The sequence below is a fragment of the Tursiops truncatus genome, chromosome 17 (genome assembly GCF_011762595.2).
Source record: "Tursiops truncatus isolate mTurTru1 chromosome 17, mTurTru1.mat.Y, whole genome shotgun sequence".
Lineage (NCBI taxonomy): Eukaryota > Metazoa > Chordata > Mammalia > Artiodactyla > Delphinidae > Tursiops > Tursiops truncatus.
Genome location: NC_047050.1, coordinates 66,284,127 through 66,297,463, shown reverse-complemented (window position 1 = coordinate 66,297,463; position 13,337 = coordinate 66,284,127). Strand labels below are relative to the sequence as shown.

The 13,337-nt window shown below is 49.7% G+C and overlaps 1 long non-coding RNA gene across 50 annotated transcripts in view; it reads right to left on the bottom strand.

Annotated features, from left to right (window-relative positions):
- The window catches only part of LOC109549452 (uncharacterized), a 396,771-nt gene that overhangs the window by 164,862 nt on the left and 218,572 nt on the right, over positions 1-13,337 (bottom strand). For 46 of the 50 annotated variants that reach the window (XR_012327382.1, XR_012327365.1, XR_012327383.1 and 43 more), the window contains one exon: positions 1,827-2,009. The exons of 2 other annotated variants lie outside the window; for them this stretch is intronic. This is a non-coding gene — a long non-coding RNA (uncharacterized lncRNA). The remainder of the gene's footprint in view (positions 1-1,826; positions 2,010-13,337) is intronic. 2 more of the 50 variants (XR_012327395.1, XR_012327391.1) reach the window with 1 other exon arrangement.

Here is a 13,337-nt window from a genome sequence, read left to right as displayed (position 1 = left end):
GGGACACGGGTTCGTGCCCTGGTGCGGGAAGATCCCACATGCCGCGGAGCGGCTGGGCCCGTGAGCCATGGCTGCTGAGCCTGCGCGTCCGGAGCCTGTGCTCCGCAATGGGAGAGGCCACAACAGTGAGAGGCCCGCGTACCGAAAGAAAAAAAAAAAAAAAGGGTAAGGCAGCTGAAATGGATAGCACTCCTTGATATATGGCTGAGTTCGAGAAGGCAAGTTGAAAAAAAATCTGTTTATCAAAAACAGTACTCTGTGTGTTTGTGTGTGTGTGTGTGTGAATGCACTGGAAAGGTCTGCAAGGATGTGTTCCAAAGTGATAACCTAAGCAGAGGGGATGAGGAAACAAGACTTGGGGCCAGTGATCAAAAAGGACATTAGCCTTATTTGGAAAGATTGTTTTTCCCCAAGGTGAAAACATTCAGTTACTAGTTATATAATAAATGATTGATTTTTTAAAAAGAGAAACATAGAAATAGGATATTATTCATTCATCTATCTATTCACTCAAGTATCTGAGCACCAACTACGCACCAGGAATAAAACAAGATGAAAAATACAGCCCCTGCCCACAAGGAGCTTATACTCTAACGGGTGAGCGGGGAGGTTTGCTCGCTTGGTATATGCACAATCAGGTATGTTAATATGTGCTCTGGTGAAAGAAGAAAACAGCACAGAGTGGGGAAAATGAAGTGATTTCCATGTTTCACGGCAGATCCAGCAGCTGAAACAGAGTCATCAGTAAATTCTGCCAAGACCCGCCATCTTGAAACAAAAGGACCACGACACCACTTTGCAAATGGACAAACCTCCGGTAATTTTAAAAGAATTTCAACTGTCTTTGACTTCGGTTAGAGTTCACAGAGGAATATGATAGTACCAGGAATAGTTTATAGGTCCCCAAAATTGAACCTTGTTCACAGAGGGAGATGGTTTTGCTGCTTTTTAAAGGCACCGACTCTTTGGCTGTGTTTATCAGTACATATGGTTTACGCTGCTAGGCTGGAGCATCCACTCATTCTCCCATCCGCCAAAATTGCTGTTTTGATTTGAAATTCCAAAAATAACTCATGAGAAGCCTGCAGTGTGAGAGGAAGATGGTTGCACACAGCTCCAGGGAGGAAAAGAGAAAGCATTTGATTTGAATTACCTAAGAGCTGAAATTGGGTGCAAATATCTCCTTGTAACAACTGCTATATAATTAGCCAACCTAATGGAATCCTTTCAAAACCAAGGCAGTTCAACAAGGAAGTTTAATTGAAAAGAAAATTTCCAGACCAACTATTCTGTCAAAACCACATTAAATGAAGATAGCTCAGCACTGACCAAATCACCAGTAAAAGGTATTATGTGTTTGGGGAGAGGGGGTGAAAGGGAGGGGGTATGCTCTCCTATATGAGGGAAATGCGGTGATGTTCTAGGCTCCCTTTTCCAGTTTCATGTGTCTTCTAGTTACCGGGCAAAAGGATTCATTTCTCTCTAGGCCAGTGTTACTGCTGGGACCATCCCCTTTGTGAAGTGTTTCCCAGTCTCCTGAAAAGAAGAAGCCAGGATAAAAATCTCGGAGATGGGGCTTCCCTGGTGGCGCAGTGGTTGAGAGTCCGCCTGCCGATGCAGCGGACATGGGTTCGTGTCCCGGTCCGGGAGGATCCCACATGCTGCGGAGCGGCTGGGCCTGTGAGCCATGGCCACTGAGCCTGCGCGTCCGGAGCCTGTGCTCCTCACGGGAGAGACCACTACAGTGAGGGGCCCACGTGCCGCAAAAAAAAAAAAAAAAAAATCTCGGAGATAAAGAGTGGGAGAGAAGAGAAAATGACACTCACCATCCAAACCTGTTCATTAAGAGCAGACCCCTCCCATTCCAGGAGGACCACACTCGTCCATGGGCTCGTGGGGGACCACAGTGACAAGAAATGACCTTCACACTTGGACTTTCACCTTTGTCACTTACTAGCTGTGCAACATCTGCCAAGTTGTTTAACGTCTCTGAGTAGCAGTTTCCTCATCTAAAAAATAAAAAAAGGATTACACTAGCACACCTCAGTGGATGGTGAGGAAGACGAACTGTGACAATGTACATGAAACCGCTCCCTGGGGTCGGAGCTGGAATCTGTGCACGAGAGACCTAGCGCTCCATGGATGGGGTCTGGTACCGCGTGCTGGCGGGGTGGGAAGGACCACCAGGTGCTTCCTTGGTACTCAGGATGGGCTGGCCACAGACCAGCAGCAGCAGCAGCGCCTGGGAGCTCATCATTAGTGCAGAATCTCAGCCCCACACGGATTCACTGACACAGAATCTGCGTTTACTAAGGGCTCCTGGAAGTTGACGTGTGGCTCAAATTTGAGGAACAATGGCCTCAGCTATCGCTCGGGTGTGTGATTCTGCACCTGGTGACCCGAATCAAGAGAAAGTGTTCTTCAGGCTGCCCTTTACGGGGGAGAAGCGGGTTCCCCAGAGGGCCACCCGTGGTGTGAACCATTTCTGGACTCTGCCCCCCAGCCTTCCTGCCTGCAGGGGGGACATCAGGCAGAGCCCAGGGCCTCCCGAAACCAAGGCATTCTCCACCGACCAGGCTGGACTACTCTGGGGTCCAAAGCCACGTTATCATGGATGTCCCCATGTCATCACACATGCCCGGGGAATAGGCCCTGTGTGCCTTTGAAGAGGACAATGGCAATAGCTGGTAAGAAGCGAATGGGCGTGGAGGCCTCAGGAGGGTGGGAAAGAACGACAGACCATGGAGCGATAAGACACAGATGCGTCCAGTAAAAAAGGGAACGCGAGACACACACGGATTGTCTTGTATATGCATAGACCATCTCTAGGACGACAGACAAGACTCTTCTGACGCTGACTGCCTCCTGCAAGGAAGACCTGTTGGCTGGGGAAGTGGAAATTGAGGGGGACATTTTACTTTCATTGCATATCTTTCTGGACCTTTTGACTTTTTTCAGTGGTGTGACTGTATGCCAAGGAAGGAAGGGAGAGAGGGGAGGAAAGAGAGAAGGAAAGAAGGAAAGTAAAGGGAGGGAGGGACGTTCAATTAAAAAAAAAAAAGATAGTTGAGTCACTTGTTACACAGGGTTAGGTTTAAAAGTCCTCCCAGGAAATTCAGGCCGTTAAGCCATCTTTTTTGGCTTAAAGCCGCACCACTTAGCCTGCGACCCTTTCTTCAGGCTGACCACATACCCAGCAAGCCTATGTCTGAAAATGCTCAGAAATGTGGAGGAATTCAGCGAGGGGACGTCCTGTGTGGCAGACCTGCTCGCCCCTGACTCCATCTCCCCAGCCCTCGGGCTTCTCTGCAGAGCGGGGTGTTCACCCTGCCTATTTGCCTCACACCAACAGACACTAGAGATACCCCACTCTCTAAAAATCCCAGCGGCTCCTGATTCCAGCTCACTTAGTTAGGCAAGGAAAAATCTCTTCCAGAAGATTCTTAAGCCCTGGTTTCCAGAGATTTCCAGTGACTAAAATGGAGTCGGGGGACATAACGCTTCTACTCTGTGTAAATGTGTACGTGCAAATTGAGATAAGAAACAGAATGTCAGGTAATGTGGAAAACCCTAATTATGGAACAAGCAGCACTGGCTGTGCTCAGTTCTTTTTGTTTGTTTGTTTGTTTTTTGCGGTACGCGGGCCTCTCACTGTTGTGGCCTCTCCCGTTGCGGAGCACAGGCTCTGGACGCGCAGGCTCAGCGGCCATGGCTCACGGGCCCAGCCGCTCCGCGGCACGGCAAGTGGGATCTTCCCAGACCGGGGCACGAACCCGTGTCCCCTGCATCGGCAGGCGGACTCTCAACCACTGCGCCACCAGGGAAGCCCTGCTATATTTTTATGGTTGGTGGCTGGAAGCTATTTCTTTACCAAAAGTATCACTGGGTCTTCAGCTGAAACTTTATTCTACTGATTAGGAGAGTAATGATGGTGTTCCCTTGAGCCACGTGGCTACCGATGATGTCTAGCTGGATGGATAAGGGGCCAGCTCTCGAATCAGAAACTCTTGGGTTGTGTCCCTGCTGCTCGTGGCTGTCTGACATTTGGTAAGTGGATGTCTCTGAGCCTCTGGTTTCTTCGTTTTTTAAAATGGCAACAACAACTAATATTTATCAAGTGTGAGCTGTGTGTGTACTCTAAGCCAGTGTTATTCTAAGCGTTTTATCAACTCATTGAGTACTTGTAACATACCATTGTTGTTCTTGGTGTACAAATGAGAAAGTTGAGGCACAGAAAGGTTAAGTATCTTGCCCAAGGTCACACAGCTAATAAATGTCATCACTGGGATTCCATAGGTGGTTTGACTGGAGCCCGTGCTTTAACCATCACAAAAAAATGCTCTCACGAGGCTGTGGGGGTGTGTGTGTGTGTGTGTGTGTGTGTGTGTGTGTGTGTGTGTGTGTGTGTGTGTGTGTGTGTGTGTGTGTGTGTGTGTTACAAGATCATAAAAGTAAAATGCTTCCTGGGCTACCTGACACTGAGTAAGTGCTCAATAAATTACAGAAGTTAATCATTACAAGTTAATTTCTTTGGTTAAGCACAACCACAAGGGTTACTACAGCACACACGTGGCTGACGATGAGGACGCTGCTGCCTGCGATGGTACTATTCCTGGACTGGTGTCCTTCCCCACCTGTCCTCAGCTGGCATTCTGCCTTGCAATCACGGCACAGGCAGGAACAGTGGCGCTCTGCCCTTGAGTCTCTATACTGACCTCTTCTGTGGGGAGCTCGTACAGAAATCTAAGTAGGGGCCGCTGTGGGGGACCAGGTCTGATGTCCACTTGCCAAGGAGAATGACAGATTCCGAAACGAGGGGCCCAGTTCTAACTCCAAGGCTGTAGACACGTACTTCTGAAATTCTCCACAAATGGTTCATCACCATTTGGCAGCGTGGCAGCGTGCACTCAAAAAATTGGCACAATTAGAGATCTGGCGTGGAAGACTCTACGGGTGGCGGAGTAACTGTCCGACGCTCTCTTCATCCTCACGCAGACAGTCCCTGTTCTGTTCGGGTCCTGAGCAGGCAGCAATACCCACGGAAGAGGCATTCCTATTACCTCTGTCAGAGGCTGGCTTAGGAGGACATCTGGCCCCATCTGGCCAATGAGACATAAGGGGAAGTCAACTGGAGATTTCTGGGGACATTTTCTTCCCTAATAGAAGACAGAGAGTTGCAGTGAAAGACCCCCTTTTCCTGCCTGACATTCTTCCCGATAAGGTGACGACTGCAGCAGAAAAGGGCGTCTCAGAGAAGCGAATCCTGTGCCCAGATGTGCCTGAGCCATCAGAGGCATCCTTCTGGTACAGCTGACAACACCAGGTGCTGGGAGGGACATGGGGAAACAGAAACTCCTGAGCACCACTGGTGGAAAGGCAAACAGGTACAGTCATTCTGGAAAACAATCTGGCAGCACTTGTGAAATGAAGTCTGAGTGGCACAATGACTCACCCATCCCAGCCCTGGATCTGTACCAGAGAAACTCTCCCACAGGCCACCCGGGGACAGATGTGAGGTGTTCATCACCGAACCTGGCTGGGTTTCCCTAACGGCTGTCAGCAGGGGCCGAAGGAGATAAACAAGGCAGGACCTACAGCAAGGGGAGGGCAGACACAGCCCCTCACATGAGCTAGGTGCACACAGACCAACAAGGATCTAAAAAAAGACAGTACTGAGTAAAAAGAAAAACAGAGGGAGATCTGTAACAGAATCCTGTTTGTCAAAATGAAAAACAGATACCTAATCAGAACAGAACAGTAGGTACCATCTGGGGCACGGAGCAAACACGCTGGCAGTAGTAGGAAGGAGTCTGACAGTTTCTTCCCAATGGAGAGCTGATCTCTCTCTCTAACTTCCCACAATCCCGGGAAGGATATAATGCCGTATGTGACTGTCACATCGCAGATTGTCACTGCTGTCCTTAAGGTGGCCTCCTCTTCTGCGCCATGATCCCCCAGAAGTCTGGGCAAGGTTTGGTGGGACAGAAATGCCATGTGTCCCTGAGCGCCATTTTGTTTCCAGTTTTGCCCCTAAATGCATCAGGTTCTAAAAAAACCCCTTCCCCGCACACCACCCCCTTCTCTCCTCCTGGAACATGTCTTTCAAACACATTCCCCAAATAGGGACACAAGGTCAAAGTGATGCTTTGACAACTCCTGGCAAATAGTTTTGCCCAAAGAACGATATATGCCGCCACTAGCCATGGAGGTTCCTTACCAATTCTTAGAATGAATTCCAAATCCTATCATTCTAGCTCTTGGTGACTTGCGGCGAACGGGTCGCCACAGTCACACTGTTCTGGTGAGCGCCACTTCCCCCCACCCCCGACTTCCCTGATGCTCTATTTTCCTCTTATGAGATCTGTCTGCACATAGAGTGACCGCTCTCACACAGGCAGTTCTGAAGAGCGCAGTGGGCTAATGGGAAAGTTAGGGCGGGAGGGGCAGCAGCCTAAGTCCACCTGGGAAAGAAGGAAAATCAGAGGAATAACAACGGAAATGTTTGCATGAAAAACTGCAATTTAAAAGTCCTACATTCACTGAGAAAGTAACTCTATAAAATCTCTGCACATACCTGAGGGATGGAAGGGAACGTGCAGGAGTGAAAATCAGAGCTGGAATGCAGTGGATTACGGCTCTGGGGTTCCGGGCATTCTTTAGAATTTTTCTTTAACTTCCCTGGTGGCTCCTGCACCCCTGACTCCATCTCCCCAGCCCTCAGGCTTCTCTGCAGACCGGGGTGTTCACCGAGCACTCCTCTGCCCTCAGTCAGGCTAATTCCTACACCTCCCTCCCAGCTCAACTTCAACATCAGTTTCCCTGGGAAGCATCCCCCTGCCTCCGAGAGCTGATTCGCTGCCTGCTCTCACCCTACCCAGACATCCTGTGCTTCTCTGGTCCCAGGGTCTGGAACAGCGATGGCTTGAGCTGGGCTGCTTCAACGCTGACCTTTTGATTAGAAGCTTAGCATTTCATTTCAGGGAGTGGACAGAAACACCTGGACGGTACCAGCCATGGCAGGACAGTCTGGCCTGGGAGAGGGGAGAGCCAGAGTGGACTGGAAAATGAAGAGAGGGAGAGATCCTTAGATGATCTGGCTCTGGTTTCTCCCCTTCTACTCCCTACCCCTGCACCACTGATCCAACCAATTCTTTAAAAACTTGTTTCTCGAGTGCCTGTTATCGCCAAGACACTGTGATGCGGAATTGCAACACCAAGGCCATTCTTTGAGTGTCAAACTTAGGTAGGGAGTCAAAGCTTTGACATGAGGAATGTCAGATAACCGTGAAGAATGGAGTGAAAGATAACAAGACAAGACAGTGGAAGACGGATGGCGTGTGGGCACTGTATGGTCTGGGGGCAGGAGGGCAGGTCCCTGCGGGCTGCAAAGGGAAGTCCTCTGAGAACCCAGATGTGAAGGATGGCCATAGGGTAGGGGAGTGGGTGACGGGCGGCAGCACTTAGGAGGTGACGGGCTGGATGCGGGGAGGGGTGTTGCATGCTAACGTCAGGTGAGGAGCCCCTGAAGTCTAGAACAGAAAGAAAACATCTGGGCGTCCTGGGAGGGTGTGTTAGGGCCAGAATTTTGAGGACCTTGAAAGCAAGGCAGAGGAATCAGTGCCGGGAAAGACAGAGTGGGGACTGCAGACAGTCCTGTGGCCGACGAGAGAAGTTTATGGGGAGATGGGTCTGGGGGCAGCCCTCAGGGCGGACTAGAGAAAGAACTCAGTTAGTAAACCCCTTTGAAGGCACAGCAGGGAGGGAGGCGCAGGGTACCGGCCCTTCACATCCCATCTGCCAGCATGGCTGCCGTCACCCACCCATCACAGCACACTTCCCCGTGACCCCAGGTAGGACCTCAGAATTTTTTGCCACTTGGGGATCCTGGCAGCCCCTACCGATCCACCCAGGGTGACGGGTCAAATGTCTTTGCCTCGCAGGTCCTATCAGTCAGGTGACGTTTTGGTGCGCTAACTCACATCCTCAAATTCCAGCGTCTTAAAACGGTGAGGGCTCACGGCTCATTCAGGCTGTATGCCCATCAGAGTCAGAGACGGATGCCAGTGACAGCACCGCCCAGACCAGGCTGACAGGGCAGCCCCTACACTGCTGGGTGCCAGGGCCTGATGGGGGTGGGGGAGAGAGAGAGAGAGACAGAGACAGAGGGAGAGGGAGAGAGAGAGAGAGGTACCTGGAAAGTCCCTCACTAGCGTTTCACGTGAAGGCCAGAAAAGGCAAGTCCGTCTGCTTGCGACGCGTTGGCCACAACTGGTCACAGCAGGCCAGGCAGTGGAATCCTAATCTCCAAAAGGCAGAGAGTCAGAAAAAAATGAATGTCCTGAAGCAGGTCACCTTTCAGAGAACATGGAATTTACTGTCCATTCATTCAACCAGCAAGAATTTATTTTAGGGCTTCCCTGGTGGCACAATGGTTGAGAGTCCACCTGCCGATGCAGGGGACACGGGTTCGTGCCCCGGTCCAGGAAGATCTCACATGCCGCAGAGCGGCTGGGTCCGTGAGCCATGGCTGCTGAGCCTGCGCTCTGGAGCCTGTGAGCCACAACTAGTGAGCCCGTGCCACAACTACTGAAGCCCGTGAGCCTGGAGCCCATGCTCCACAAAAAAAAAAAAAAAAAAAAAAAAAAAGAATTTATTTTAACGTGTTTAAAAGCATTTATGAAGTGCCGAACACCCTCAAATACTGCCATTTCCGTGGGTCCTTTTAACAACCCCACGAGGTAGAAATCCTTATTCTCAGTTTATAAATGAGAGAGATTTGGGGCTCAAAGAGGTTGAGGTGCTCAGATGGTACGGCCTGGACCTGGCTCCACAGTCCGGGCTCTCCTCCCAACATCACAGTGATTTCGCACAGCTCCCAGGGGAAGAAGGGAGTGATTCCAGAAGCCGTAAGGCAGAGTGGGTAAGACAAGGGTTCTAGAGGCAAGTCATCTGGGGGTACATCCTGGCTCCACTCCCTAGCCTGCACATGGTCGTGAACAAGCTACTTATCGTCCCATGCCTCAGTTTCCTTTTCTGCAAACTGGCCCAATACTCATAGTACCCGCCGTGACAGTGCTGGGACCACTAAGGGGGATGATGCACGTGGAGCCCCTGAAGGCGTCTCTAGCACAGAATCAGTAGCCAACCAAGGCCAGTTATAACACTAACATGTTCATCTTCCTACAGGGACATGGAACACAGCTCAGAGAGGACACAGGCTTTGGAACCCAGAGACCGTCTACTTTCCAATATGTCACCTGGCCTCCGAGGTGACGTGCACTGCTGACAGGGCTGCTGGTCTATGCCCAGGGGGAGAGGCCACCCAGCACTGGAGTAAGTGCCACCCTGCCTCGGGGCGTGCCCTGCACCCTCCCTCCCCTTCTCATTAGCTTCTTGTATTTCCTTCCTAGTACTTGGCACTCTGAAAGTGTCTTCCCGTGTGTGGAGATCCGTCACCTTGCTAATTGCCTGTCTCTCCAACCAGGAGCTGAACTCTGCATCTGCCTTGTTTAGAGTGCGGGGCACCTAGCAGGGTGCTCAGCAGGTATCTGTGGAATGAATGGATCAATGAATAAACGTAAGTTCCCTGAGGGTGGCGGCTATGTCAGCTTTACACCAGTGCCCCCAGTGCATGCGACACCCAGCATGTAGTACTGCACAAGGAGCTACAGAGAAGCCTTTCAGCTCTTCCTGCCTCAGCTTCAGGGAGTGATGCGGCCCTTTTTCCCCTGCTGGGGATTAAGCTGAAGACTGGCCTTGCCACGTGCAAAGTCTATTTATTGTTACAGTTTTGACCCTGAGACCCTCGTTCCCTTCCTTCCCTCCCCTCAGGGCTTGGGACTGGATATCTGACTGGCCTGAGGACGAGACCAAATGGAAGAGAAGCCAGAATGAAAGAGAGATGAGGAAGAGACCGCTGGGGGGATATCACAAACCCACGCACACTTGTGCACACGCACATGAGTTGTGAATGCTGGCTCTAGTCTGGATGCTTCAAGGAACTTGCCGTGTGACCATGGGTGAGTCAATCTCCCTCCAGGCCTCAGGCTCCCTGGTGGTAAAACCTGACCATCGAAGAAGAACTTTTTTTTTTTTTTTCCCCCGCGGTACGCGGGCCTTTCACTGCTGTGGCCTCTCCCGTTGCGGAGCACAGGCTCCAGACGCGCAGGCTCAGCGGCCATGGCTCACGGGCCCAGCTGCTCCGCGGCATGTGGGATCCTCCCGGATCGGGGCACGAACCCGTGTCCCCTGCATCGGCAGGTGGACTCTCAACCACTGCGCCACCAGGGAAGCCCCAGAAGAACATTTTTTAAGGGTGCCTCCAGACTGAAAATGCTAGGAACAAGAAATCACCTAGGGCTATACTTCTAAGAGCAGGGACCATGGGATTGGAGTTTTTTCATGGCTTCTGTAGGCCTAGCATACAGCATATCAAATATATTAAACCTACCCAAATTCCACTAAAAAAAAAAATTCCCCTGTAACTGCAAAAGTTGAGTAGAACTTGATAAGCTGCTATAAAGCTACATACAAACAGGTAACACTATTTCAGTTTTGCAGCTTCCTTTTTATATTTTGATACTAATAATTGTATCTGTTAGTTTTCTACCTTGTTTGTAGGGGCCTGAAATACTGACAGGTCCCAGGCACTCTGCTTATAGTGCTTTCCTAGTCAAACGGACCTATCTGAGATGTTTGGTGAAAATGCCTTTTTCCAGGCATCACCACTCCCCGACCCCCAGCGCCCCTTGCCAAGACACTGAATCAGAAAATCGGGTGGAGGAACCTAGGAACCTGCACTTTGGCAAGATTCCCAGGTGATCATTTGCAAACTAAAGTTTGAAAACCACTGCCATAAAAAGAAGCTGAGAAAAGGACCTAGGGTAGGTAATTCTGGAGGACAAAGGAAGGCTGTGAAGGGGACCGAAGCAGGGGAGGCGAAACAGAGATGACAGGGCAGCGGCTCCTGTTTTGCATGTGTGCACATCGCTTCTGCCCACGTGCGCCCTGCGCGTTCCACCAGTGTAAACACACTTTGCAAAACCCTGACTCACCCTCTACTGAGCCCCTCCCCTAGTCCTGGAAAAACGGATGCTCACACTCAGGCGGCCTGGGTCTACATCTGCTTTCAAGATTTGCGGGAAGAGAACGTTTCCAGCATATTGACTACAAGGCTTGAAGACCGAAACCACCGCTGCAAAGCGCTGGTACTGCAGGAGGATGTGTAAATAGTGCCGTGACCCAGCTGTTTGCTGCCATTGGTTCTACCTTTGGTTAGTGACAGACTCCGGCTCCAGCAGTCCTAACTCACTCACGGGGAGGGAGGTTTTGTTTAATGTCGAGCCACACGCACAAGTGCTACACAGGTGCTTGTGGGTGTGCGTGAACACACACACACACCAAACATTATCTGCGGGTGTCTTTAAGTTTCTGCAGTGATTAGAGATGTAGCCCAGTCAGCAGAAGTCATCTGGACTGTAATGCTGAATGCTAGTTTCCAAGGTATTGGGAAGATGCCAGGCGAAAAGGGGTTGGCAAAGGAGTGAACTGATAGGAAGGACTGAGTACCGTGCTGGCGTTTTCCCATATACGTTTCATATCAATTGATCGGGGAAAGGATTATCAGTTCCATTCTTCTGATGAGGAAACCAAGACATAGAAAAGATCTGTGACTTGCCCACCATCCTGTAAGATTGAACTCTGATCTGGCTAACCCCAAAGTTCATGTTCAATGCGTTATGCAGTGCTGCCTTAAAATTCATAAGCCGCAAGCATGGCTGGGAGGGAAAAGGAGGGTCTGTTTTAGAGAGAGGGCAGGTGAAGGAAACTGATCTCTCCAATCAGTGAGAAAACCAAAATAATTCCTTAAAAATTTAATTCACAAACAGGGCTTCCCTGGTGGCGCAGCGGTTGAGAGTCCGCCTGCCGATGCAGGGGACACGGGTTCGTGCCCCGGTCCGGGAAGATCCCACATGCCGCGGAGCGGCTGGGCCCGTGAGCCACGGCCGCTGAGCCTGCGTGTCCGGAGCCTGTGCTCCGCAACGGGAGAGGCCGCAGCAGTGAGAGGCCCGCGTACCACACAAAAAAAAATAATAATAAAAAAAATAATAATTCACAAACAATAAATGGTCATTGGGAAAAATAAATCACAGATAAGCAATAAGAAAAAAAACCGCAAGTAATCACATCCTCCCCCAAAATAATGGTGTTTATATTGTTTATATTAGTTTCTTCTTCCCACCAAATAACATACTTTTTCTATCCTACAAATAAAACGATACGTTTTGCAATTTTATCAACAATTTTATAATACCGATTTTTTTTAAACATGGGTAATTAGTGATGCCTATCCAATCCTAATCTTCTGTGAATTTATGTCAATCCATATTTCTTCGCAGATTCTGAGAGGGAGAGAGAAAAACCTTTCACTTCGTTGTTGTTTGTTTCCTGTTGTCTGTTCATCAGCCACTAATGCATTTCAGAAGGATTAAACAGTGTTCTGTCTAAACCCTTTGTTCTGCTGGATGATGCAGCCTTAGAAAACGTACCAAAAAAAAAAAAGAAAAAAAAAATCAGGTTGGTCTCTTCCTCCCCGTAGATGAAAATGGAGCATAGGTTTTTGTACCAACTGAGAAAATGATCCAAAAAAAAAAAAAAAAGGATCTTAATACCAAAGGGAAATGCAGCTCTAGTATGCAGAAGGGTCTGAGTCAGGATCTCCCACTGCCGCCTTCCCCCACTGCAGGGAACAGCCCTCCAAATGCACCCCAGGCCCCCCTTCCAGCCATCCCCAAGTTTGGAGAGTGAAAAATAACCTCCTTTTCTCCCCCCCCCCCCCTTGATGTTAACGAGGCTCCCTACTGAGACGCAGTTAATCTCATCAATTAAGAGCCTTTTACAATTGGCCTTGCCTGCCAGGCGCAGGCTCTCTGTCCAGGGAAGGTGGGTAAGATAAGTCATGTCAGGACATAATTTATGGGGTTTTTTTCTCCATCCCCCACCCCGCACCTAGGTTTTTGTCATTTGTATGTTTTTTTTTTTTAATTTAGGCATAATTAACACTCAGTGAAATGTCCAGATCTTAAAGGAACAGTTTGATGAGTTCTGACAAATGCATATACCAAACACACTAAACCACCAACTAAAGATACAAAACACTTCCCTCACCCAGAAAGCACCCTCTGCCCTCCTCCCAGAGGCAACCATTGGACTGATTTCTAGCACCGCTGATTAATTCTGCGTGCTCCAAAAATTCATATAAATGGAATCATGTTATGTTTAAAGATGAGCATGAATGATGAGGAGGAACAGGCAGGTCCTGGTGGAAACGAAAAACA